The following is a 24,346-nucleotide window of genomic DNA, read 5'->3' on the forward strand; positions in this document are numbered from 1 at the left end:
CAGAAGAGCTAAAATGAAAACAATCGAACCATAAATAAAACATAAAGACAACTTCAGAATGGGAGAAAATATCTGCAAATGAAGTAACTGACAATGGATTAATCTCCAAAATATACAAATAGCTCATGCAGTTCAATATGAAAAGAGCAAACAACCCAATCAAAAATATGGGCAGGGGATCTAAATAGACACTTTTCCAAAGAAGACAAAGATGGCCAAAAAGCACATGAAAGATGCTCAACATCCCTACTTATTAGAGAAATGTAAAGCACAACTACAATGACCTCACACTGGTCAGAATGGCCAATTATTATTAAAAAAATCCACAAACATGCTGGAGAGGGTAGGAAATGTTGGTAGAAATATAAATTGGTGCAGCTACTATGGAGAACAGTATGGAGGTGCCTTAGAAAACTAAAAATAGAACTACCGTGTGTGTGCATGCTAACTTGCTTCAGTTGTGTCTGACTCTGTGCGACCCTATGGACTGTAGCCCACCAGGTTCCCCTCTCTATGGGCTTCTCTAGGCAAGAATACTGGAGTGGGTTGTCATGCCCTTCTCCAGGGGATCTTCCTGACCCAGGGATTGAACCCGCATTTCTTATGTCTCCTATATTGGCAGGGGGGTTCTTTACCACTAATGCTACCTGGAACTACATGACCCAGCAATTCCACTCCTGGGCATACACCTAGAGAAAACCACAATTTGAAAAGATACATCAGTACTGCACTACTTACAATAACCAGGACATGGAAGCAACCTAAAAATGTCCATCAATAGAAGAACAGATAAAGAAGATGCGTTACATATATACAGTGGAATATTCATTAGCCATAAAAAAGAACAAATGCCATCTGCAGCAACATGAATGGATCTAGAGATTGTCATACTGAGTGAAATAAGTCAGATAAATATCATATGATATTATTTTTATGTGGAATCTAAAAAAAAGGGTACAAATGAACTTACCTACAAAACAGACGTAGAGTCACAGATGTAGAAAACAAACTTATGGTTACCAGGGGAAAAGGGAGGAGGGATAAACTGGGAGATTGAGATTGACATGACATATATACACTATTATATATAAAATAGATAATAAGGACCTACTGTATAACACAGGGAACTCTACTCAATATTCTGAAATGGCCTATATGGAACAGAATCTAAAAAAAAAAGTTGTTAATTTTTGATATATATGAATATGATATATATATATCATATATATATATCATATATATGATATATGAATATGTTTAACTGATTAACTGCTGTACATCTGAAAATAACACAACATTGTAAAGCAACTACAATTTTTTTAAAAAAGCAAACAACAACAATAAAAAGCAACTAGCAACACCAAATGATGAACACGTTGGTAACAATATGGAACAACAACAATGCACATACACAGTTGCTGGAAGTATAAACTGGCATAACCATTTTGCAGCAGTGTCTGCCAATTTATTAAAAGTTAAAGATACATTTACCCTACAACCCAGCAATTCCATTCCTATATGTTTACTGAGAAAAATGAAAACACGTCCACAAAGACTTTTCCATACTAACCATAGCAACTTTATCAAAATAGCCTCTAACTAGAAACAACCCAAGTGTCCATCAAAAACAGAATGTATTAACAAATTGTGTTTATTCATACAATAGACCACTATTCTAAGATAAGAAATGAGTGAACTGCTGACAAACAAAATAATGTGAATAATTGCAAACACATTGTGTTAAATGAAAGAGGCTAGACCAAAAAAAAAAAAAAAGAGTATACACTGTATGATTTAATTTACAAAATCCAAATATAGGCAAAATGAATCTGTGATGATAGAAATGAGAGACAGTGGTTTTAGGAGAGGGAGGATTAATGAAAAGGCTTGAAGGGAACTTTTTGGAGGAATGGATATGATCTCTATCTTCTGTTTGGATGGTAGTTAAATGGGTGTTTGTACATCAGTGGTTCTCAACCAAGGGTAGTTTTGGTGCCCAGGGAACATGTAGTAATGCCAGGCGACACTTTCGATTGTCACCCTCCAGAAGGGGATACTATTGGCATCTGGTGACAAGAGGTCATGGATTAATAGGACAGCTCCCTATAAGAAAGAGCTACCTATTCCAAAATGTCAACAGTGCCAAGGCTGAGAAACCTAGAGTATATACAGTTGTCAAAACTCAAACATAACAACTATTATAAAATTTGAACATCTTACTGAATGTTAATTATTACCAAAAGAAACAAAAAGAACTCAATAATCTCTCTCCTTACCCCAAAGTAGAGCTGAAGGACAAGATTAGGGGAAAAAATTTCATATTTCAATTCTATGAATTAAACTGTTCAATAAACACATTTCATATCCAAATCATGCTCAGTTAATGTTGACTGACATTTTAAAATCTTGGGAGAAGTTCCAGTTGTACATGTAATGTGCTTGGAAGTCACTACTACATCCTAACAAGTAAAAAGGTGAATAGAATTAAAAATTAACAACTTTTCTTCTATCCACAAGCGAGAAGAGGAAACAGGGCAGACTGAGGCTTGAGAGACAGGACAGTGCAGGGAGGCAGGCTTCCTGGAGGAGAGGTTCGCTAGAGGGAACCAGAGCTGGAGCAGGAAACCTGTGCTGCAACTGAGGAACGGTTGGAGGCTGAGTATGGAAAAGTCTCAGAGTTAAGGACTGTGGAAGGATCCAGTCATAGTGATTCCCACAGGTTTATGAGATTTACCTCCTGAGGCTCCACCCACGTTCTCACAGTAAAAATGGGAGAAAAATTCCCTTGAACGTCCAGAGAGGAGAGGGGAATAGTAACCATTCAGAAATACTCTAGAGCACTCTATTCTTAACAAGGTCTGCACTCGGGGAAGCTAAAGGCAAAGGAGAAAAGGAAAAATATACTCATTTGAATGCAGAGTTACAAAGAATAGCAAGGAGAGATAAGAAAGCCTTCCTCAGTGATCAATGCAAAGAAATAGAGGAAAACAATAGAATGGGAAAGACAAGAGATCTCTTCAAGAAAATGAGACACACCAAGGGAATATTTCATGCAACGAAGGGCACAATAAAGGACAGAAGTGGTATGGACCTAACAGAAGCAGAAGATATTAAGAAGAGGTGGCAAGAATATACAGAAGAACTGTACAAAAACATCTTCATGACCCAGATAACCATGATGGTGTGCTCACTTACCTAGAGCCAGACATCATGGAATGTGAAGTCAAGTGGGCTTTAGGAAGCATCACTATGAATTAAGTTAGTGGAGGTGATAGAATTCCAGCTGAACTATTTCAAGTCCTAAAAGATGATGCTGTTCAAGTGCTGCACTCAATATGCCAGCAAATCTGGAAAACTCAGCAGTGGCCACAGGACTGGAAAAGGTCAGTTTTTATTCCAATCCCAAAGGAAGGCAATGCCAAAGAATATTCAAACTACCACACAACTGCACTCATTTCACACGCTAGCAAAGTAATGCTCAAAATTCTCCAAGCTAGGCTTCAACAGTACGTGAACTGAGAACTTTCAGATGTTCAAGCTGGATTTGGAAAAGGTAGAGGAATCAGATATCAAATTGCCAACATCCGTTGGATCATCGAAAAAGTAAGAGAGTTTCAGAAAAACATCTACTTCTGCTTTATTGACTATGCCAAAGCCTTTGACTGTGTGGACCACAACAAACTGTGGAAAAGTCTTCAAGAGATGGGCATACCAGACCACCTTACCTGCCTACTGAGAAACCTGTATGCAAGTCAAGAAGCAACAGTCAGAACCTGATGTGGAACAACAGACTGGTTCCAAATTGGGAAAGGAGTAGGTCACCATGCTATATATTGTCACCAGGCTTATTTAACTTATATGCAGAGTACATCATGCAAAATGCCAGGCTGGATGAAGCACAAGCTCGAATCAAGATTGCTGGGAGAAATATCAATAACCTCAGATATGCAGAGGATACCACCCTTATGCCAGAAAGCAAAGAGGAACTGGAGAGCCTCTTGATGAAAGTGAAAGTGAGTGAAAAAGCTGGCTTAAAACCCAACATCCAAAAAACTAAAATCATGGCATCCAGTTACATCACTTCATGGCAAACAGATGTGGAAACAATGGTAACAGTGACAGACTTTATTTTTTTGGCCTCCAAAATCACTGCTGATGGTGATTGCAGCCATGAAATTAAAAGACGCTTGCTCCTTGGAAGAAAAGCTATGATCCACCTAGACAGTATATTAAAAAGCAGAGACATTACTTTGCCAACAAAGGTCCGTCTAGTCAAGGCTATGGTTTTTCCAGTGGTCATATGTGATCTGAGAGTTGGACGGTGAAGAAAGCTGAGCACCAAAGAATTGATGCTTTTGAACTGTGGTGTTGGAGAAGACTCTTGAGACTCCCTTGGACTGCAAGGAGATCCAACCAGTCCATCCTAAAGGAGATCAGTCCTGGGTGTTCATTGGAAGGACTGATGTTGAAGCTGAAACTCCAATACTTTGGCCACCTGATGGGAAGAGCTGACTCATTGGAAAAGACCCTGATGCTGGGAAATTTGTAGGCAGGAGGAGAAGGGGACGACAGAGGATGATATGGTTGGATGGCATCACTGACTCCATGGACATGAGTTTGAGTAAACTCCAGGAGTTGGTGATGGACAGGGAGGCCTGGCATGCTGCATTCCATGGGGTCGCAAAGAGCTGGACACGACTGAGCGACTGAAATGAACTGAGCACTCAGGGAACACTAGTTAACTAGGATCTAGTGAACGTAAAAGTTTTGGTCGCTCAGTCGTGTCTGACTCTTTCCAACCCCATGGACTATAGCCCACCAGGCTCTTCTGTCCATGGAATTCTCCAGGAAGAATACTGGAGTGGGTTGCCATTCCCTTCTCCAGGCCATCTTCCCAACCCAGAGATTGAACCTGAGTCTCCCACATTGCAGGCAGAGTTTTTACCATCTGTGCCACCAGGGAAGCCTGTAGATAGAATCTAACCTGCTGGGTATTATTTGAGCAGAACTGACCTGGGGAAAGGGAAATGGCCAACTCCAGCCCAATCTAGCAGTTGTGTCTCACTGCATGGAGGGAGAGACAAATTAAAACTTGTCATAAAAATGTCCAAAAAAATTATACTGGGGAAAGATGGATGGGGTATCAGAAGTCATCTTTACAATTCTCCCTTCAAACACACCCTTCCGTCTCCCACTTCTTCTACTGGTATAATTTAAACCATAGGCTACTCTACTTAAAACTTCTTGACTGAATTATATTTTGGCCTTGGGGATATGTTGAAGCAGTCAGTGCACAGACCGACTGGGTGAAGAAGCTGTGGGGGCAGGGAGCCCCCCAGCCCAGGAGTCCAAGCATCTGCTCACCCACCCCGGACAACACGCTCTTTCCAGCCCATCACTCTGACCTCAAGAATGTCTCATGCCTGGCAGCCAAGAGGTGGGGTGGGCATGGAGCTGGGTGAGGACTTCCCTATGTCTCATAGGTCACAATAACAAGCTGGCAGCTGATTTCCATGGTTCTCTCTGCATCTCAGAATTTCTGCTACAAAGTAAAAAGCTGTTAAGCAGAAAGAAAAATGGATCCGGAAATGCAATGGCGTGAACTAGTTTATGGTACAGGTGCTGTTAACTCTGATGTTTGCAGAAAGCAAGTTCATGACTCAGGTTACTAAAGCTGAATTTCATAAACATTTTTCCCTTGGGGGAATCTGAACTGTATACTATTAGCCTTCCTGCCAGTGAGTTTCATTCCCTAATGCTTACAGTGGCACCCAGAATACATTTTATGCTAAGCCTGGAGGCAGCCCTGAGTCAGCTTTTCCTATTACCTGTACACCTAAGCCATCCAAGAGACAGATTATTCAGAAACGCCTCTGGAGGAGATGCTGCTGAGCTTCTTCAATGTTCTGGCCTTCTCCCCAACCAAGAACTTCTCCCTGAAGTCTGAATTAGCTGACTTTTAACACAAGCATGCATGTCTGTTTTCTTTCCCTTTGTGCAGGAATAAGTAGCTGCTTCAACTTTTGGGAGGGGCAGATGAGAACTCTCCAAGTTAGAAAAACTGCCCTCAAAACCCCACATCCCTCACAGGCTCTCAGAAGCTGGAAGTTCCATGGTTGTCTCTAACCTTAGTGTTGATTCTCCAGGAGGCAAGCTCTCTGAGCAATGAAGACCATTAGCTAAATTCTTTTGGAAATCTGACAGACTCACACTGAGCCCTGGTTCCTGTGGGCACATCTGCTGCCCAGTAGGGGAGTGAAATTGGATGCAGTCCTTCCTGAACTTCCCAGCTTTACTGTTTAAACGGCACAGAGTTTTAGATGTGGTAGGTGGTAGGCAAGAAAGGCATGGTTACACTTTGGCCACCATCTTCGACATTGTTCATCATCCATTCAACACTGGAACTGCTCATTCCAGGGAGCTACTTTGTAGGCTGGGATTCAAGAACGACAAAGCACCGGTGATTTTTATTTCCCAAACCTTGCATGAGACAACAGCCGCACGGAATGCTCAACAGCCCTTGCCTCAACATGCCTCTTCCTGCTGACACTTGGCGTTTTCGTTTTCTCAGTAAAATCATTCTTATCCACCCCCACAAAAGGCAAACTTGCTTGTGGGATGGTAATATTTTATCTAGATTTCTGTCTATCCCTTCATGGGGTCTTTCCATAAATATTTGTTGGCTGGAACGAAAAAATGATTGAATTACTGAGTAAAACTAGAACCCAGGCTTAGTTGTTTTCTATGCAGGTATCAAAATAGAAAATGTTTAATAGGATGGAGGCAAAAACAGACTGGGAATTTTGATATTTTCAACTCCAGTACTCCTAATACTTCCATGCTGCTGGGCAAAGCACTCAGGGCGAAAAGGGACTTGGCTTAGACTCTACTGCTTACAGCTTTGCCCAGCACTGCTTCACAGGCCTCTAAGTTGAGACTGAGGGGCAGAGACCCTCCCTGCCCTTCACAGCTCTGTGAGGACGTAACTATGACAAAGTGGGGACCTGGGGATTCCATGGTTATTTTGACTTGTTACAAAAGTTACTAGTTGGGGTAATGTAAGAGTCCAAGAATAAGAATCAGGTGATAATCATTTTCATGACGAAAACACACAGTTAAAGACATGCACAATCATCAAGTGATCTAACGTGTAGAAATTTAGGCGGGTGGTGGCAATGACAAAGTGAAGATGTTCCAAGTGTTACTCTGAACACTGAGGCGTCATCTGGGGTCTTAACAATGACCATGAGCGCAGGGAACTCTTCTCAATACTCCATTATAACCTACACGGGAAAAGAATCTGAAGAACAGATATATGTGCATGTATAACTGATTCACTTTGCAGTACAGCAGAAACTAACACAATATTGTAAATCAACTATATTGCAATAAACACACACCCACACATACACACACACAAACACAATGACCACAGCTCAGCAAGTTTTCCAGGCTTTGCTTTCCATGCACATTTGGTGTCATCCTCATCTAACTCAAAAGATCTAATCCCACAAGACCACCTATAATTAGAGAGTGATGATGCATTCTTAGAAGACAAATATAGACACCAGAGGTGATGCATCAGCAGTCTGAAAATAATTAATGCTTATCCTCACAAGGCCACCTACACCAAGGCACTTAGGAACAGTTCAACCATCGCTGAGTCACAGAAGGCTGGCAACATCATTTTTCTTACCTGCAGAAGTAGGTCACAGCAAGAACATTTGGCAAAGAAAAACCAGAGTGGACATGAATGGGTTTTGTGACACAGTCTTTTCACTTCTCACCTCAATGCAAGACAATCGCTGGGTCACTGTACTTGCTAATCATCTCCCTCCTTGGTAACAGGACCAGAGTGAGGTCTGGCAATGCAGTACTAGGGGACAGAGCAAAACACCCCACCGCCAGAGTACTGCTGCTACCCTGAATCGCCGGGGCTCAAGCACTCCAGGCAGCCACTGGGTTTTGATTTTATTTCCGGTGATATGAAAATAAAAACGACCATCATAAACGAGCACACCAATTGGGAATCTGAGCGAGGCAGTACGGAGGCAAAGAAGCTAAAGGTTACTGCATTTCTCACAGCGGCCTTTCAAACTCAGCACACAGCCCCCATGTGGGACATTTTATTTCTGGTGAGACTAGTATTTAAACTCAACCAGTCAGATTTCGCCACATGAGTGGCATCCATTTCCCTAGCACCACTGCCTGCTAAACAATGACTGCTTTTCCCAATGAGGATGAAGAAGGTAGAAACAAGATGTGGACAGGAGCGAGAAGTGGAGCTGTGGCATTCACACTCATTGTGTGACCTCAGGAAACCTCATCAGAGGGGCTGAAATCCACCCGCCCGAGAGCTTTATCCTGTTATCCCTCAGAAAGGCTCAACCCACATCCTATACCTGCAGCTTTCTCTGGCTAATGCTATGTCTCCTGACCATCAGGCACTTAACATTCAGACCAACCGATGCTGGACTATCTTCCTAGGGAACAGACAAACTGTCCGCAGGACACCAGGCTTCTCTCCTAATTTGTGCCCTTTTGGATCTACTTTTATTTTTTTAATTGAAGTATAGTTGATGTACAACAGTATGTAAGTCATAGGTATACAATACAGTGATTCACAATTTTCAAAGGTTATACTCCATTTACAGGTAATACAAAATCCTAGCTATATTCCTCGGGTTGTATAACATATCCTCATAGCTAATTTTATATGGAATAGTTTGAACCTCTTAAGCCCCTTGGAGAAGAAAATGGCAACCCACTCCAGCGTTCCTGCCTAGAGAATCCCATGAACAGAGGAGCCTAGCAGGCTACAGTCCATGGGGTTGCAAAGAGACAGACATGACAGAGCATGCGTGCTTAATCCCCTACCTCTAAATGCCCCTCCCCTCTTCCCTCTCTCCTCTGGTAACCACTAGTTTGTTCCCTGTGTCTGTGAGTCCATTTGTTTTCGTTACATTCACTAGTTTTTTACCTACTTTTAAAGGGATGTGCTCTGAAGTTCTGGTAAGGGCTAGAACCCGTCCCCTGGCTCCAATTCTGAGTTACTCATTTAGTGCAGTACATCCTCCCTTTCCTCCCACCCCCAATGCACTAAAAAGCTTTCTACTGTCCTTTTTTCCTCTCCTACTTTTCTTTCAGCTCAGAGCAATCCTATTTCATTTTTCACAGAATACGATTTTCTGTGTCCGCTTTATCATTTTTACCCCTCTCAGTGTCATTAATGACCTTCGAGCTTAGTCAGTTATTCTATGCTTTTTCCTCCCACATTCACCCTTATTTCCCCCCTGTTTCAGCACTGAAGGACAGTTGTACAATGAGTAAATTGTAAAGTTGTGTCCCAGTTCCCCTAGGGACAATCTTCTTCCTTGAGCTATTAAGTTGGAAAATGGCTTTTTAAAAAAACATCAAGGTTTTGTCACAGAGCAGGTGCAATCATTACAATGTGAAATTAGTCCTTTTTCCAGCGAAAGTGGTACAATACTTTACTTGTAACTGCACAAAGGGATTTAGGAAATGGAATATAAAAAAACCTATCAAGAGCTTTAGAGAGCTATGTTCAAAGTTATGTGATATTTTGTTCCTGCAATACAGACAATAAAGCCATACTGGTGTGGAATGCCAAAGTTTTGCCTTCTGGTTTCGCTATCGCAAAATCAGCTCATTTAAACTTTGGAGAATGACCTGCTTTTCATTCATACATGCATCCCTGTAGTCTCTGCTCCCCACATTCACTGGGTTCCTCCAATGTGGCAGGCAGGGTGATGAATTAAAAGAAAACCAAAAGAAAAAAAAAGAAAAAGCAATCCTTTTTATCCTCAAAAACACATCAACAGTTATCCTCTATTTCTAGGCGAGGCTCTCACTTCAAAAATTATCTCATAAATTGTATTTACTTGCAGAAAATGAGGTGGTGCAGTAATAATAAACCTGCCTGCAGGCAGATTCACTAAGGCAGATGTGGTTTTACAGCACTCTGTAAAATCCGTGACTGTTCGCTAGTTATTAACAGGCAGCCCAGTGGGCTTGGACTACAACGCGGGGGAAAAAAACAGCCCAGGCTTAGATTCTTGCTCTGTAGTATGCTGCTCATTTGGCTTTCACTTGGCCTCTCTGAGCCTCAGTTTCCTCCTGTGAAAAACAGGACTATCAGTTCCCAAAGAGTGTTTCTTAGGACTGAATGAGATCCAATTGACAGGGTTTCTTTTACTGCGCCTGTCGCCAAGTCAATGTGCCATAAATTATAATTTTAGCAGCATCATTATCATGACTGGAGTTTACAGCCTGGGAGATAGGACTGATCCAAATCAAGGCATTCTTTTTTTTTTTATCAGAAGGGGAATGGCAGGACTAATTTCAAGGAGGTAGAGGAGACCTAGGTTGAAAATTGTAGTGCATCCCTCAGTCTCAGCCTCACCCCTCTTCTCTGAGTTTTCGTGGCTACTTCCTTCACTTATGTACCCCAATTATTCATTACCTCCATGAATGACCCTCTACATCAGCACCCAGTCAGTGATCCTTCCCTGTCACAGTGATATTTCCCTCTATCGAGCCCAAACTTATTTAGAGATAGCTTAACTCAGGGAAGTAGCTGACCACTTTAAATGAGTCAAACGAAAGGAAGAAAATAAAAATCAATTTTCTTTTTGTTTGCGGATGGAGATGATGGAAAAGGAAAAGAAGGACACAGAGATAACTGAACTAAAAAAAAAGAGACTTAATAATCCAAACTTAACAACAGGAACTGATGCTTGGCTGCAGAGAGGACTATTGATTTCATTGTTCACCTCAATTTGGCTCACCGAATTGTAGAACACTGGAGAGAGATGTAGAGCTGGAAAAGATCTCAAAAATCATTCAGTCTAATCCCATCTTTTTAGAGAAACTGAGGCCCAGAGAAGTCTTAAATGCAACCCAGCTCATTGCTGCAGACCTACAACCGGACTTTAGGTTTCTTACAGCTTCATTCCAAAAAGAATTTAAAATGATTTGGGTATAGTATGTTTAGGTGGTTGAGGTTATCATATTTTGTCTCCATTTGTTTGCTGCCATGGTCTTCGTGTACCATGAAAAAGATGCAGTCTGAATAAATGGGTCTGGACTGGTGGGCTTTACTTTCTGTGTTCCACGGCGCTGGTGGAGCGGTCTATGCCCTGACATTGCAGACAGAATTCTAAGCGGATAGACATTTTTCTAGAGATTGGATCCAAAACTTAAACATATTCCCAAAGGTGCCAGTGAGCAAAACAAAGTTAAGCGAGTAGACTGGGCCAGAGATAGGAGTGGCAAGCCCAGAGTTTCCATACTCTGCAGGTGGGAACCAGGGCAGACCAGAGGGTGCGGGAGAAGCTGGCCGGCAGAGTGGGCTTCACCCTCTACCTTGGCTTCAAGCAGTGTGGCTTTACTTTCTACCTGCTTTTGAAATTTGTGGTCTGCTTAGTTTGCTGAAGGAAAGGCTTCTGCTGCTGAGAGTAGGGAGGCTGAAACCACTGTTAGAATATACCCTGTAATATCTCAACAAAGGTGTGAAACTGTTCATTAAAAACAATAATAATAATTTTTAGCATTCTGCCAAGAGCCCTCTTGCGCCTGACTGTCTCTGTTGTCATTCTATTACTTTCATGCTTAACAATCAAAATGATAGATACATCGTACCTTCTCAACATCTTCATGTTTGCCTGCTTGTGGCAAGAAAACAAGGACCAGGCATTGGAAGTGGCTATGGAAAAAAGAGCCCGAGTCCATTCTTTCTCATTCTGAGAGGATAATGGAAATTACCTTTTCTGTTTGCCTGGCATCTCACAGGCTCATCTTCATCCCAGAGGTCTAGGTGCTGCTTACAGATGTATCAGAAACCCCCAGGGGTTTCCCACATTTTTTAATTTTTTTTTAAATCACCCCAAAAACAATCTCCCCTCCATTTTTCTCAGGTAATAAAGAGTTGAGGGCATATATTTATAAATAAGATGTTTAAAGTTTTTACAATGTTTGATAACTTGGGATGGAGAAAAAAATGAGAACTAGCAAAAAGCAATAAAGCTTAGAAAGCGATATATTTGGTCATTTTCACCCCAAATTAGAACTTCATGCCTCTAAGATACAAGCCTAAATAATGTGGCTTCTGTTGCATTAACCTACAACTATAATATGGCAAAAGTAGATTATAAGAGATCACACACAAAAAGCTAAAACCTTAGCAGCAGCTAGCAGGAATATTTCTGGCAAGCAATCACTCTTAAAGATTCAGTTATAAACATCAGGATTACGGTCTGGGCCTGCATGGGTTTGTACGAAATTCAAGTACAATTAGATGATCTCAAAAACAAGTGCCTGGCGAGATGCAGTCCACGGGGCTGCAGAGTCAGACACGACTGAGTGTATGCACACGCGTGCACACACACACAAGTGCAAATATGTCAGAGTCAGACACGACTGAGTGCGTGCACGTGCACACACACATACACACACACAAGTACAACTATGTCAGAGTCAGACACGACTGAGTATGTGCATGTGCTCACACACACACACAAGTGCAACTCAGTCAGACACGACTGAGTGAGTGCACGTGCGCACACACACACACAAGTGCAAATATGTCAGAGTCAGACACGACTGAGTGTATGCACACACGCGCACACACACACACACACAAGTGCAACTATGTCAGAGTCAGACACAACTGAGTGCGTGCACGTGCGCACGCACACACACATACACAAGTACAACTATGTCAGAGTCAGACACGACTGAGTGCGTGCACGTGCGCGCGCACACACACACACACACACACACAAGTGCAAATATGTCACTTCAAAAGTAAGTATTGTACTGAAAAATGACCACCCCAAAAGATGTTTTTATATTTGTGGTTTGATATCTCTCTTCTCTGCCTTTACCTTCTGACTTCACATGGTAATGAAGGCTGACAGAGCCCAGGGTTAAAGAGGTACTCAGCAATCAGCTGGTTCACACTCTCTCTCTCCAGTTCTCCACAAGTCTAACCGTTTCTACTTGTCCATATGGTCTGTCCCCTAGAATTAGAATTTTTAAAGCTATTCTCTCCTTGAATAGTTGGGCGGACATGCAGCAATGTTCTGGACATTGTGAATTATATTATATAAGGTGATGTTCCTGTTTTCAAGGAATTTATGATCTCATTGGAAACTTTGGAAGTACACTTAAGCAGTTACAGTCATAGTAAGCAATGGCAGCCTGAGCAGGAAGTGATAAAAGCACAGGAGTTAATTTTATTGTCTTTTTTGGGATCCTTTATAGAACCTAATATCAGGTTTATAACATGGCTTGTTGAACTAGAGTAGTATATAGAGGGACCAGCAGAGACAAGGGACCAGGTCTCCAAGAGTAATAGAAGTTGATGATCAAAATTAGAAATAGAGGGAATAACCAAAGAACCACTTACTTAGCATTTATTTTTCTCTAAGCACTTGTCATATACTCTTTGACTTTAGAATTACAATTCTCATAAAGTAACGAATACTATTAATATATAGATGAACAAACAGAAGCTCAGAGGGGTCTTACAGTCAGCATGTAGAAGGGTTTAGCTTTCATACCACACCTGTCTGATTTCTGAGTCCATGCTTAAAAAAGGATCTTGATTCCTGAGCCTATCATTTCCGAGACTCTGTGTGTTAAACACTCAGTATTTGATGTCTTATTTAATTATGAAATATAGCAAAGTTCATAAAGTATTCAGACATTTCTGTACAAAGTTTACTGATATCTAAGTATGTAATAATTTTCTACTCCTCACATTAATATACCTTAAAGACTATTACTAGAGCATCCTTAAGATAACAACAAAGAAGACCACGGGGCATACATTTTGTTTCCATAAACTCATATAGAACGCTGGCACATTCAGAATGTATTAATAATTGGTAAATTACTTAGTATTTTATTTAGCTCCCATGAATGGAACACTGACTTGAATGGGAGATATATAAGTATTGGGGTGGATAAAATGATGTTGGCGAGTAAAAGAAGATACAAATCTGGTAAAGATTTAATGGTACTGTTTTAAGAAAATGACTGTAAACACATATCATCTGCACACACTGCAAAACAAATATAATTTTAAAACAGGAAAAACAAATACAATGGGATCTACCCCCAGCAGATGGAAAGCGCACTCACACAGGTACCATCTGTTGCTTGGAGAAAGTTAGCTGAAGGTACGCTCACAACTGGATGCGACAACCAATTAGGGGGAGTTACAGGTAACACCTGTGCATGTTCAGCTGTCCCAGCCCCATTCCACACCCCCATGCCAACTTCAGACACAGAAGTTATAAAAAGATCCATTGATTCTGAAAACTAACACTGATGATTCTAGAGAAGTGATACAGGGGGCGCTTAGAGAGCAAGGGAAAAGCTAAGATTCAGCCTCGAAAATCCTGCTTTCTCCTCCTTTTCTAAAGGACGTGGAACAAAAAGTACAAAATGAGAATTCTTTTTTCTAATGCTTTTTCCTAGCACTGAAAAGAATACATTCTTACAAGAAAATGAATGTCCACTTTCTCCTGAGAGATCACAGAGGCTCTAACAGGAAGACAGAAAAAGGAAAAGAGGAGAAAGTGAGGAGATGGGACCAGTGCACAGACAGCAGTGAATGTCAGGAAGAAAACTAAGGTAATGACTTAGTTTTTGCTGCAGTTTTATATCTCTCTTCAAGTCATCTTTTAGTTTCTGCATGGACAAGACAAATTTACCCTTCTATCAGGGAGATAAAGAACCACTTACTTAGCATTTATTTTTCTCTAAGCACTTGTCATATACTCTTTGACTTTAGAATTACAATTCTCATAAAGTAACGAATACTATTAATATTCGTAAATATTCGTAAATATAAAGGGTAAGCCAAAATCTTTTCTCTACCGAATCTTACTGTGACACAAGCCCTTCACAAATCTGAGCTTTTTCTGCTGTTTACATGCATGACCTAACTGTTACGAGGTTTTTAAAAGTCACTTTACAAATAAGAAAACGATGGTATCAGGCATTAAGAAACCCACGTGAGTTTACTTGATGAAAAAGTTCAAAAGAAGACCAAAGCATTTTCCATAACAGATTCCTAGTTTAGCTTAGATAAAGTACCAAAGAAGCATAAGGTCTGGTATTGTTGTTGTTCAGTTGCTAATCATGCCCTACTCTCTGCAACTCCACGGACTGCAGCATGCCAGGCTCCTATGTCCTCCACTATCTCCTGGACTTCGGTATAATGAGATATAACCAGTGCACTGTCTTTATTTGCTACTATGGGTTCATTCACAAAAGAATTTATAAGATGGCTTTTGCTCTCCTGGCCTTACCTCATGCATAGAAGGTGCAGAAAAGACTCTAATGAGCATAATTCCTGGTCTTCCTTACTCTTGAGGTGAGAGCTTCCAAGGCTAGAGAAATTGGCGGCCCCACAAGGAAAAAACAGAATTCCTGAGATGAAAGTCAGGGGAGAGGTGGGTTAAGTTCCAAAGTGGTGGCAACTCCTGCTCTTTTTATAGTTCCTGGCCATAAAAGGAACCAGACCTGGGAGAGCAGATGACTACAGGTCAAGGTCATCAGTGGAGGTTCCGGAGGCAGCAGCATGGATCTCAATGACGCACAGAGGAAGTCAAAACCCTAGGGAAATCATTCTTCTGGATTTGGGCAGAGTGTCTTCCCAGAAATCTTTTTCTTCATTTTCCTGGACTGATAAAGCCTGGTTACTTTAGGAGAAACAATTGACTGACTAGGAGAGAGAAAACTTGCTTGAGAAAAACACAGACATGGCAGTTTCAACATCTACCCCCAAACTGGCAAACAGGAAACAATGTCACACACAAGAATGTTCAATATAAACATTCATTACCTGAGAAGATAGTACTTCAAACAATACCATATGAAATTACTAAGAGAAGTCTCATTTTCCAAGTCTGATTCCTAACATTAAGGCTCAATGGGAAAAAAAAAGGTATATAAATTAAAAAAACACATTTTCATAAAAAACTGCTATATATTAACACTATAACCAAATACCACATAGTTGGCTAAAGTTGTGGGAGAAGAGTGTTTTGGGATGAATTATGGACCAAAAGGGATCCATGGCTAGCAATTAATCTCTAAAATCCTTGACCAAAGTTTCCCTTCCCATCCAGGCTGATAAATGTGCTTTGGGATTTGATACCCAGAAAATCCTTGGGAAGTATTCTAGGAGTAATTTTTCTCTGAGGAGGCAAAGTAGTAAAGAAAGGAAGTTAAATTGCCTTCACTACTCCTTTGATATGCTTATCTTTTTAATAGGGTAACAGCATGCTGATCTGCAATAACACAATTTAAATGGAAATTTAAGATATATTACACATTTTGATGCCTTTAAAAATAGCAATGCACCAGGTCTAAAAAGATTTCATCAGGCATAATTTAACCTTTTCATGATGATCCAAGGTCAAGATTATAAATTTCCTATTAGTTCTGTTTGTTGTTGTTGTTGTTTAGTTGCTCAGTTGTGTCCGACTCATTTGTGACCCCATGGTCTATAGCCCGCCAGGCTCTTCTGTCCATGGGATTTTCTGGGCAAGAATATTGGAGTGGGCTGCCATTTCCTCCTCCAGGGGATATTCCAAACCCAGGGATCAAACTTGGGTTTCTGAATCTTCTGCACTGCAGGTGGATTCTTTACCACTGAGCCACTGGGGAAACCCATCAGTTCTGTTCAGTTTAGTCGCTCAGTCATGTCCGACTCTTTGTGACCCCACAGACTGCAGCACGCCAAGCTACCCTGTCCATCACCAATTCCTGAAGCTTGCTCAAACTTATGTGCATTGAGTCAGTGATGCCATCACCATCTCATCCTCAATCGTCCCCTTCTCCTCCTGCCTTCAATTAGTTCTGTGGTCTTGGGCAATTCATAGGAAACTTGCTAAGCTTGGGCGTCATCTTTACCCCATGAATGACAGTACTTCTCTCACAGAATAGTGATGGTGAATTAAACAAAATAAACTCTGTATAACACTTGGCAGAGAGCTCACTGCATTCTTACATATTCAAAATGGTAGCTACTGCTACTTTTACCGTATTTCTCTGCTCTTGGTTGTGATCTAGAAAATTAAATTGACCGATAAGTTAACTTAACGACAATTTGTCTTTTAAGAAAACAAAAGATCTAACTCCAATACTGTCGACCTGATGTCAGAAGAAGTCCTCTCAGTATAAAAGACTAAATATATTGAATAAATATTTTTAAAAAAATTAAAGCTCATGGTTTAACTGTTAGAAGAATAACTGAATCCACTGGCGGGGAAAGAATCCTGTGCCTCTTGGTAAGCCAGGGCTGAAGAATGAGTTTCCCTAAGGCCTCTTCCCATTTTGAAGGTCTAGACTAGAGTATGAGCTTTAGCCTGGGGGATTTTGGTAGTCAGAGGACAAGCCTGGGGCCCCGCAAAATAGGAAGTTGGATCAGAATCCCTGCCTCTTCCATGCAATGAACGACTTGGGGGAACAAAAAACCCATGTTCTAGAAGCGGACCGTGGGTGAACCTACTTGCCTGCCTTAGTCTTGACTCAGAGTCTGGCATGGGGAGTAGGGGAAAGGCAGCCCTGACAATTCCTAATCCCAGGTCCACACTCGTGCATGTTTGGAATTAGAATTCACCCCGTTTATGGAACCTCTCAAATAATCCTCTCTGCAGGATCAAACCTTCCACCCAGGCCTCAAAGAACTCCCACAGATGAAGTTTCAAGGAGAGCATGAGCTTGCCAGCACAGTTATCCAGTATGTGAACAGCTCAGCAGAAACAAGGCACAGAATCAGACCCACAGAGCGGAAGGGATTTTAATTATGGACGAATAGATAATAAGTATGTATAAAGAAATAAAAGAAGTATCAAATGTATGCCCAGGGAACATGAGCCTTTCAAAACTTACAGGTAGATCCTGAAGAAGAACCTAATGGTATTTCTGGAAACAAAAAATACAAAAATTGACATCAGAAATATAATGGATAAGGCAAAACACAAGATGGGGCATCACTGAAGTGATTAATTGGTGATTAAGAAGAAATAATAGTTGTACTAGCTAGCAAGGTCATGCTCAAAATCCTCCAAGCTAAGCTTCAATGGTACATGAACCGAGAACTGCCAGGTGTATAATTATGCTGGACTTAGAAAAGGCAGAGGAACCAGAGATCAAACTGCCAACATCCACTGGATCATAGAAAAAGGAAGAGAATTCCAAAAAAACATTTACTTCTGCTTCACAGACTACACTAAAGACACTGACTATGTGGATCACAACAAATTGTGGAAAATTCTTACGAGATGGGAATACCGGATCACTTTACCTGCCTCCTGAGAAACCTGTATGCAGGTCAAGAAAACAGAACTGAACATGGAACAATAGACTGGTTCAAAACTGGGAAAGGAGTGCATCAAGGTTGTATATTGTCACCCTGTTTATTTAACTTGGGCTTCCCTGGTGGCTCAAATGTTAAAGAATCTGTCTGCAGTGCAGGAGATCAAGGTTTGATCCCTGGGATGGGACGATGCCCTGGAGCCCTTGGCTACCCACTCCAGTATTCTGGCCTAGAGAATTCCAAGGACTGTACAGTCCATGGAGTTGCAAAGAGTCAGACATGACTGAGTGACTTTCACTTCACACTTATTTAACTTATATGCAGAGTACATCATGTAAAATGCAGGGCTGGATGAAGCACAAGCTGGAATCAAGACTGCAGGGAGAAATATCAATAACCTCAGATATGCAGATGACACCACCCTCATGGCAGAAAGTGAAGAGGAACTAAAGAGCCTCTTGATGAAGGTGAAAGAGGAGAGTGAAAAAGCTGGCTTAAAACTCAGCATTCAAAAAACTAAGATCAAGGCATCCAGTCCCATCATTTCATGGCATACAGATGAGGAAACAATGGAACCAGTGACAGACTTTATTTTTCTTAGGCTCCAAAATCACTCCAAATGGTGACTGCAGCCATGAAATTCAAAGACACTTGCTCCTTGGAAGAAGAGCTATGACAAACCTAGACAATATATTAAAAAGCAGAGACATCACTTTGCTGACAAAGGTCCGTATAGTCAAAGCTATGGTTTTTCCAGTAGTCATGTATGGATATGAGAGTTGGACCATAAAGAAGGCTGAGCACCAGAGAAATGCTGCTTTCGAATTACGGTGTTGGAGATGATTCTTTAGAGTCCCTTGGACTGCAAGGAGATCCAACTAGTCAATACTAAAGGAAATCAATTCTGAATATTCACTGGAAGGACTGATGCTGAAGCTGAAACTCCAATACTTTGGCCACCTAATATAAAGAGCTGATTCATTAGATAAGACCCTGATGCTCAGAAAGATTCAAGGTGGGAGAAGGGGACAACAGAGGATGAGATGGTTGTATGGCATCACCAACTTGATGGACATAAGTTTGAGCAAGCTCTAGGAGATGGTGAAGGACAGGGAAGCCTGGTGTGCTGCAGTCCATGGGGTTGCAAAGAGTAGGACACGACTGAGCGACCGAACAGCATAATAGTTGTCCTTACCACACTGTGCCTAGTTGCTTAGTCATGTCGGATTCTTTGTAACCCCTTCAATTAAGCTTTGTAATATTCTTTGTAGGTTAATTATACCTTCCCTGCATACCTGGTAATTCAAAATAGGTAAAGCAATGAAAAGAGGGTAATTTCTTTCTTAAGTAGAACCATGCATATGCAAAACAGCATATAAAGAAAAGCCAGAGGGGTAAAAAATACTTAAAGTCTCAAAATAGCCATTGTTAAACACATTTCTTTCTTTATTCAAAAACATTTAGTGAGTTTCTATTATAAAGTGAAACACTGTACCTGACAAGATGCACAGTAATAAAAGCAAAAAAGGTACAGCCTTTTTCTTGCAGAGCTTACAACTACTAACTGATAAAACAACATACTTTGGTGGAAAAGTAAATTGATATTAACTTTCTGGAGAGTAATTTGGCAAAATGTAGCAAAATAAAAAACATTAAAAATATTCATAACCCTTTGACTTCAAAAATGATTAGATACTCAGCTAAGGCTTATAGATAAGAAACATTCCTATAGTACAATTTTAATTTTTTTTTTCAAAAAGCTGAATTTGTTTCTGGAAACTGCTGAGTAACTTAGTTTGCTCAGTCTCTAGTAGCACAAATTCTAAACACTGTATTTTGCTTCTCAATTCTATTATATAACCTGAAAAGTGACTAGGCAATTTGTAAACAATTAATTACTGGTTATAGAGTATGTTTAAAAAAAAAATCCTTGCCCAAGGACTTCCTCAATGGTCCAGTGGTTAAGACTCTGCCTTCTAATGCAGAGGGCCTGGGTATGATCCCTGGATGGGGGACTAAGGTCCCACAAACCACTGGGTGTGGCCAAAATTGAAATAAGAAAAAGAATACACACACAAAGACACACATATAACTAACAAGGACCAACTGTGGGAAAAAAAAAACTCCTTGTCCAGAAGGATACTAGTTTTATTTTTAAAATCACCGAATCTTCACATAAACTGGAAAAGTAAACCTAAGGCATACATATTTCATTTTATTCTGCATTTTTAAAATGTCATCACTTGTTTCCTTTAAAAAATTTCCATCCATTCAAAAATATTTTGAAGTTCAACTGTCCAATTTAAGTTAGGCTGTGGAAATTTTATAGTATTTAAATTAGACCTTAACCTTGTTCTTGACTGAACCTAACTAAGAACTCTGTCAGAGTCCTTGTTGGCCTCCTGGTCATGTTTTTCCTAAGACATGGAATCTCATCTTTACTGGTTATCACTGGTCTCACCTTTACTGGTCATTATTAAATGAACCCATTGAGAATGAGTCCCATTCAGCTGTGGTGTGGCCTGACATGGCCCTATAGACCTACACTGTCCACTGTTACTAACAGTAACTAGCTGACAGTCTGTAACCTGCCTTATATGACACTCAAATAGACACATCCTTCAGACATGGTAATCCAGTTCAATGCTGGCCTCAAGTAGTTTGGTATACCACCAGTGTGAACTGGTAAAGATTCCAGTCTTACTTGTCCTCCTCACCCTTCAACAAAGCTATGTCTATGGCACTTGCTAAGGTTGAAACATTTCTGATGAACTCTGGATTGAAGATGTGCATATGAGAGTATCATAGAATGACAGAGAATGTCAGCTAATATCCTTCACTCAGCATCAATGTTATTGATGTGTATGGTCTCCCCATTCTTGGCTCTAATGACATCTGGCTTGTTGGGCTTATGCCTGCGGTTATGTTCACAAAGAGGGCCAGATCCATCTCAAAGAACCCGCCTGTCAATGCAGGAGACATGAGGCGCGGGTTAAACCCTTGGGTCGAGAAGATTCCCTGGAGAAGGGCATGGCAACCCACCCCAGTATTCTTGCTTGGAGAATCCCATGGACAGAGGAGCCTGGTGGGCTACAGTACGTTGGGTCGCAAAGAGTTGAACACAGCTGAAGCAACTTAGCACAATGCAAGCTTGAGGCAGTGACAATGGCTAAAAGTACAGCACCTTCTCCCATCTTAGCCCTCAAGAAGACAATGTGGACATCCTGATAAGATTACCACTAGGGTTAAAGGACATCCCCTTCCCAAAAATACGAGTGGTGCTTTACTTGCATTGAGACTGCTGCCCTTGCAGTGAGTTTATAAGAGGACCAGAGGTTCATTATATCCTTTGGCCATGCTTTAAAAAGACCTGATTCCTGAGTCTTCAGTCCAAGACTTTGGTGTGATCTGGACCTGAGCTTTATTCTTAGAACTTCAGAGATTCTTTTCAATAATTTCTGTAAATATGGTAGGCTGGAGTCCCCATCAAACAGCGGGCCAAGTTCTGCCCAGAAGCAAACAGGACTCCTTTCTGCCAGGCCTCCTGATCCCTGCTTCCATTTATCTGGGCAAATAAGAGTCTTCTCTTTCTGCTTCAGCTTTTCACATTTATATAGATCAAGACATGCCCCTTCCACTGCCGGGCATCCTCCCCATGACCCTCCTCTGTAGATGAGATATCTTTGTCACGAAGCTGCCTGCACTCTGCTGGGAAAGCCATGCTGATATTTTCTTTGCCTACATTCTGATTTTTCTGGTCATTTGTTCCACGTGCCTTTTTGCCTAGGATAACAGGATGGTAGGGAAGCCAGGACACAGCCATAAAAGGGTTGTTTTGCCTGCCTTTGGAGGTGGTTCAGAATGATCAAATTTCTCTTGACGTTCCAGAAATCGGTTTATCAGAATTATCTCTTGTCTATGTAAACTGTGGAGCATCTTCTGTCCCGTTGGCATAGACTCCTCAGACAAGGCCCTTTGTCATGGTTGTGGTGGGGAGACAACAGCCCCAAAGAGGCTTTATGCTCAAGCCCAGAGAGGGACTCTGTTTATCATCTTAAAAACCGGAAACAGACTCAGGCTACATGCAAATACTCATACAAATGAACATTATGCAGTCACTAAATATTATGTTTGAAAATCACATTAATGGCCAGAGAAACTATTCACAAAAAAATAACATTAAAGGTAAAGAAGAAAAATCAATACTATTCATGATTGAAAATCATATAGATATTGCAAATCATGTTTCAAAGTGATGGAAATCAACAGCTAAAGTGAAAAGCCACAGACAGACTCTAGAGTGAGATCTGAGTTTGAATCTCACCTCTGTCATTTGCAAGCTCTGTGAACCGGGGTGACTTTTAAAATCTTTCTGTGATTCTGTTTCCTCATGTGACAAAGGTAGACAATGACAGTACTTACATTAGGGACTCTCGAAAAGATTCAATGAGTTAGTACGTATAAAGTGCTTACAGGAGTGACTACCATATTGTAAACACTCAACAAATAGTAGCTATTGTTATTATTAAATGATACAAGAAACTTAACGCCAAAAAAGAAGAAAGCAGGATTTAACGTTATGAACAATATACTAGATTTGTAAAACCAACTGCCTTCTATCTTGAGCCCCTGCCACACACTACGAGCTCTCCCCTCCATGCAGGTAGAGAAAATTTCAGAAGGAAATACACTTAAATGCTAATACTGAAGGATATGATTCTGGAGTTTTATTTTTCCTTTTTAGATATTTTTGTTTTTAAATATCCAACAGTTACTACATATTTCTTTTAAAATTAGAGAGAAATGCTTTTTTTTTTTTTTTTTAAAGGATTCGTGTTTCTTCCAGTCGAATCATGGTACTCTGCCTCAGTGCTCACATTCTCATTTTTTTTTTTTTTCTTCAAAGAGATCCAATTTAGGGACATGATTTTCAGGTTATTGGTAAGATAAGAGAATGATGACTAAAGAAAAACATATCAGAAATATCAGAACAATGTCTAAAGGAGACTATATCAGAAAGGAAAAATTGGCAGGTTCCCACATTATGGGGCAGAAAAGTAATTTCCATTTTTCCATGTAGAGAAATGGGTCAGCTAGTGATGACACTCACGATAAAAGTCAGCACAAGGTAGGGGATAAGGAAAATGAGTTTCTCTCCCCAGATTTAATTTGCTTAGGTTTTGTGTTTATGGCCTACCAAAGTCAAGATTTACTATGCACAAAGGGACAGAAATTTGAATGATAAGGTTAAGAGACACAGATATGTCTGAAAACAAAGTCTCCTTTAAAAAATAAAATATATGATTTGAAGAAAGAATAATAAATCAAAGTCACCTTTCTTTTAATCTGGATATATTTTCGTCTTTATGAATCAATCTACTTTAACAAAAATGTCCCTGAAGTGCTGTCATATTTTCTGCCTGCCCAGCACCTTTTGAACATCCTTGAAATGTTTATGGAAGTTCTTTCTAGTTCTTCCTAATTACCTAGGTCAGAAGCCAGAACACTTCCCTAGCCTTTTATGAAGCCTAAAGAAGGAAATCTCAGCTTGCTTTTGTTGTTCAGTAGCTATGTCGTGTCTGACTCTTTGTGACCCCATGGACTGCAGCACGCCAGGCTTTTCTGTCTTTCACTATCTTCCTGAGTTTGCTCAAACTCATGTCCATTCAGTCAGTGATGTTATCTAACCATCTCATCCTCTGCTGCCCCTTTCTCCTCTTGCTGTCAATCTTTCCCAGCATCAGAGTCTTTTCAAGTGAGTCGGCTCTTCCCATCAGGTGGTCAAAGTATTTTACCCAATCTCTTTCTCAGACTTTTCATTTAATTTCACTGTGACTTCTAAACATGAATGTAGAAATGGAGTGGAATCCATGTAAAAAGTGCAACATTTGGCCAGGTGCTAAAATGGATCCTGGGAGCCCACACAGGAATGACTTTCTTTTTTAAGCCAATAGCTATCAACCACTAAAACTACAACAAGTCTACAAA

At 40.7% G+C, this 24,346-nt stretch overlaps 1 protein-coding gene and 1 long non-coding RNA gene across 3 annotated transcripts in view; one reads left to right on the top strand and one right to left on the bottom strand.

The window, feature by feature from the left end:
* UBE3D (ubiquitin protein ligase E3D) overlaps positions 1 to 24,346 on the bottom strand; it is a 148,096-nt gene that overhangs the window by 16,606 nt on the left and 107,144 nt on the right. The gene's annotated exons all lie outside the window — the stretch shown is intronic.
* LOC145521667 (uncharacterized) overlaps positions 1 to 24,346 on the top strand; it is a 48,677-nt gene that overhangs the window by 14,174 nt on the left and 10,157 nt on the right. The window contains exon 3 of the long non-coding RNA XR_014065571.1: positions 14,506 to 14,661. This is a non-coding gene — a long non-coding RNA (uncharacterized LOC145521667). The remainder of the gene's footprint in view (positions 1 to 14,505; positions 14,662 to 24,346) is intronic.

Source organism: Giraffa tippelskirchi, chromosome 9 (genome assembly GCF_054371585.1).
Source record: "Giraffa tippelskirchi isolate mGirTip1 chromosome 9, T2T-mGirTip1v1.2.pri, whole genome shotgun sequence".
NCBI classification, from domain to species: domain Eukaryota; kingdom Metazoa; phylum Chordata; class Mammalia; order Artiodactyla; family Giraffidae; genus Giraffa; species Giraffa tippelskirchi.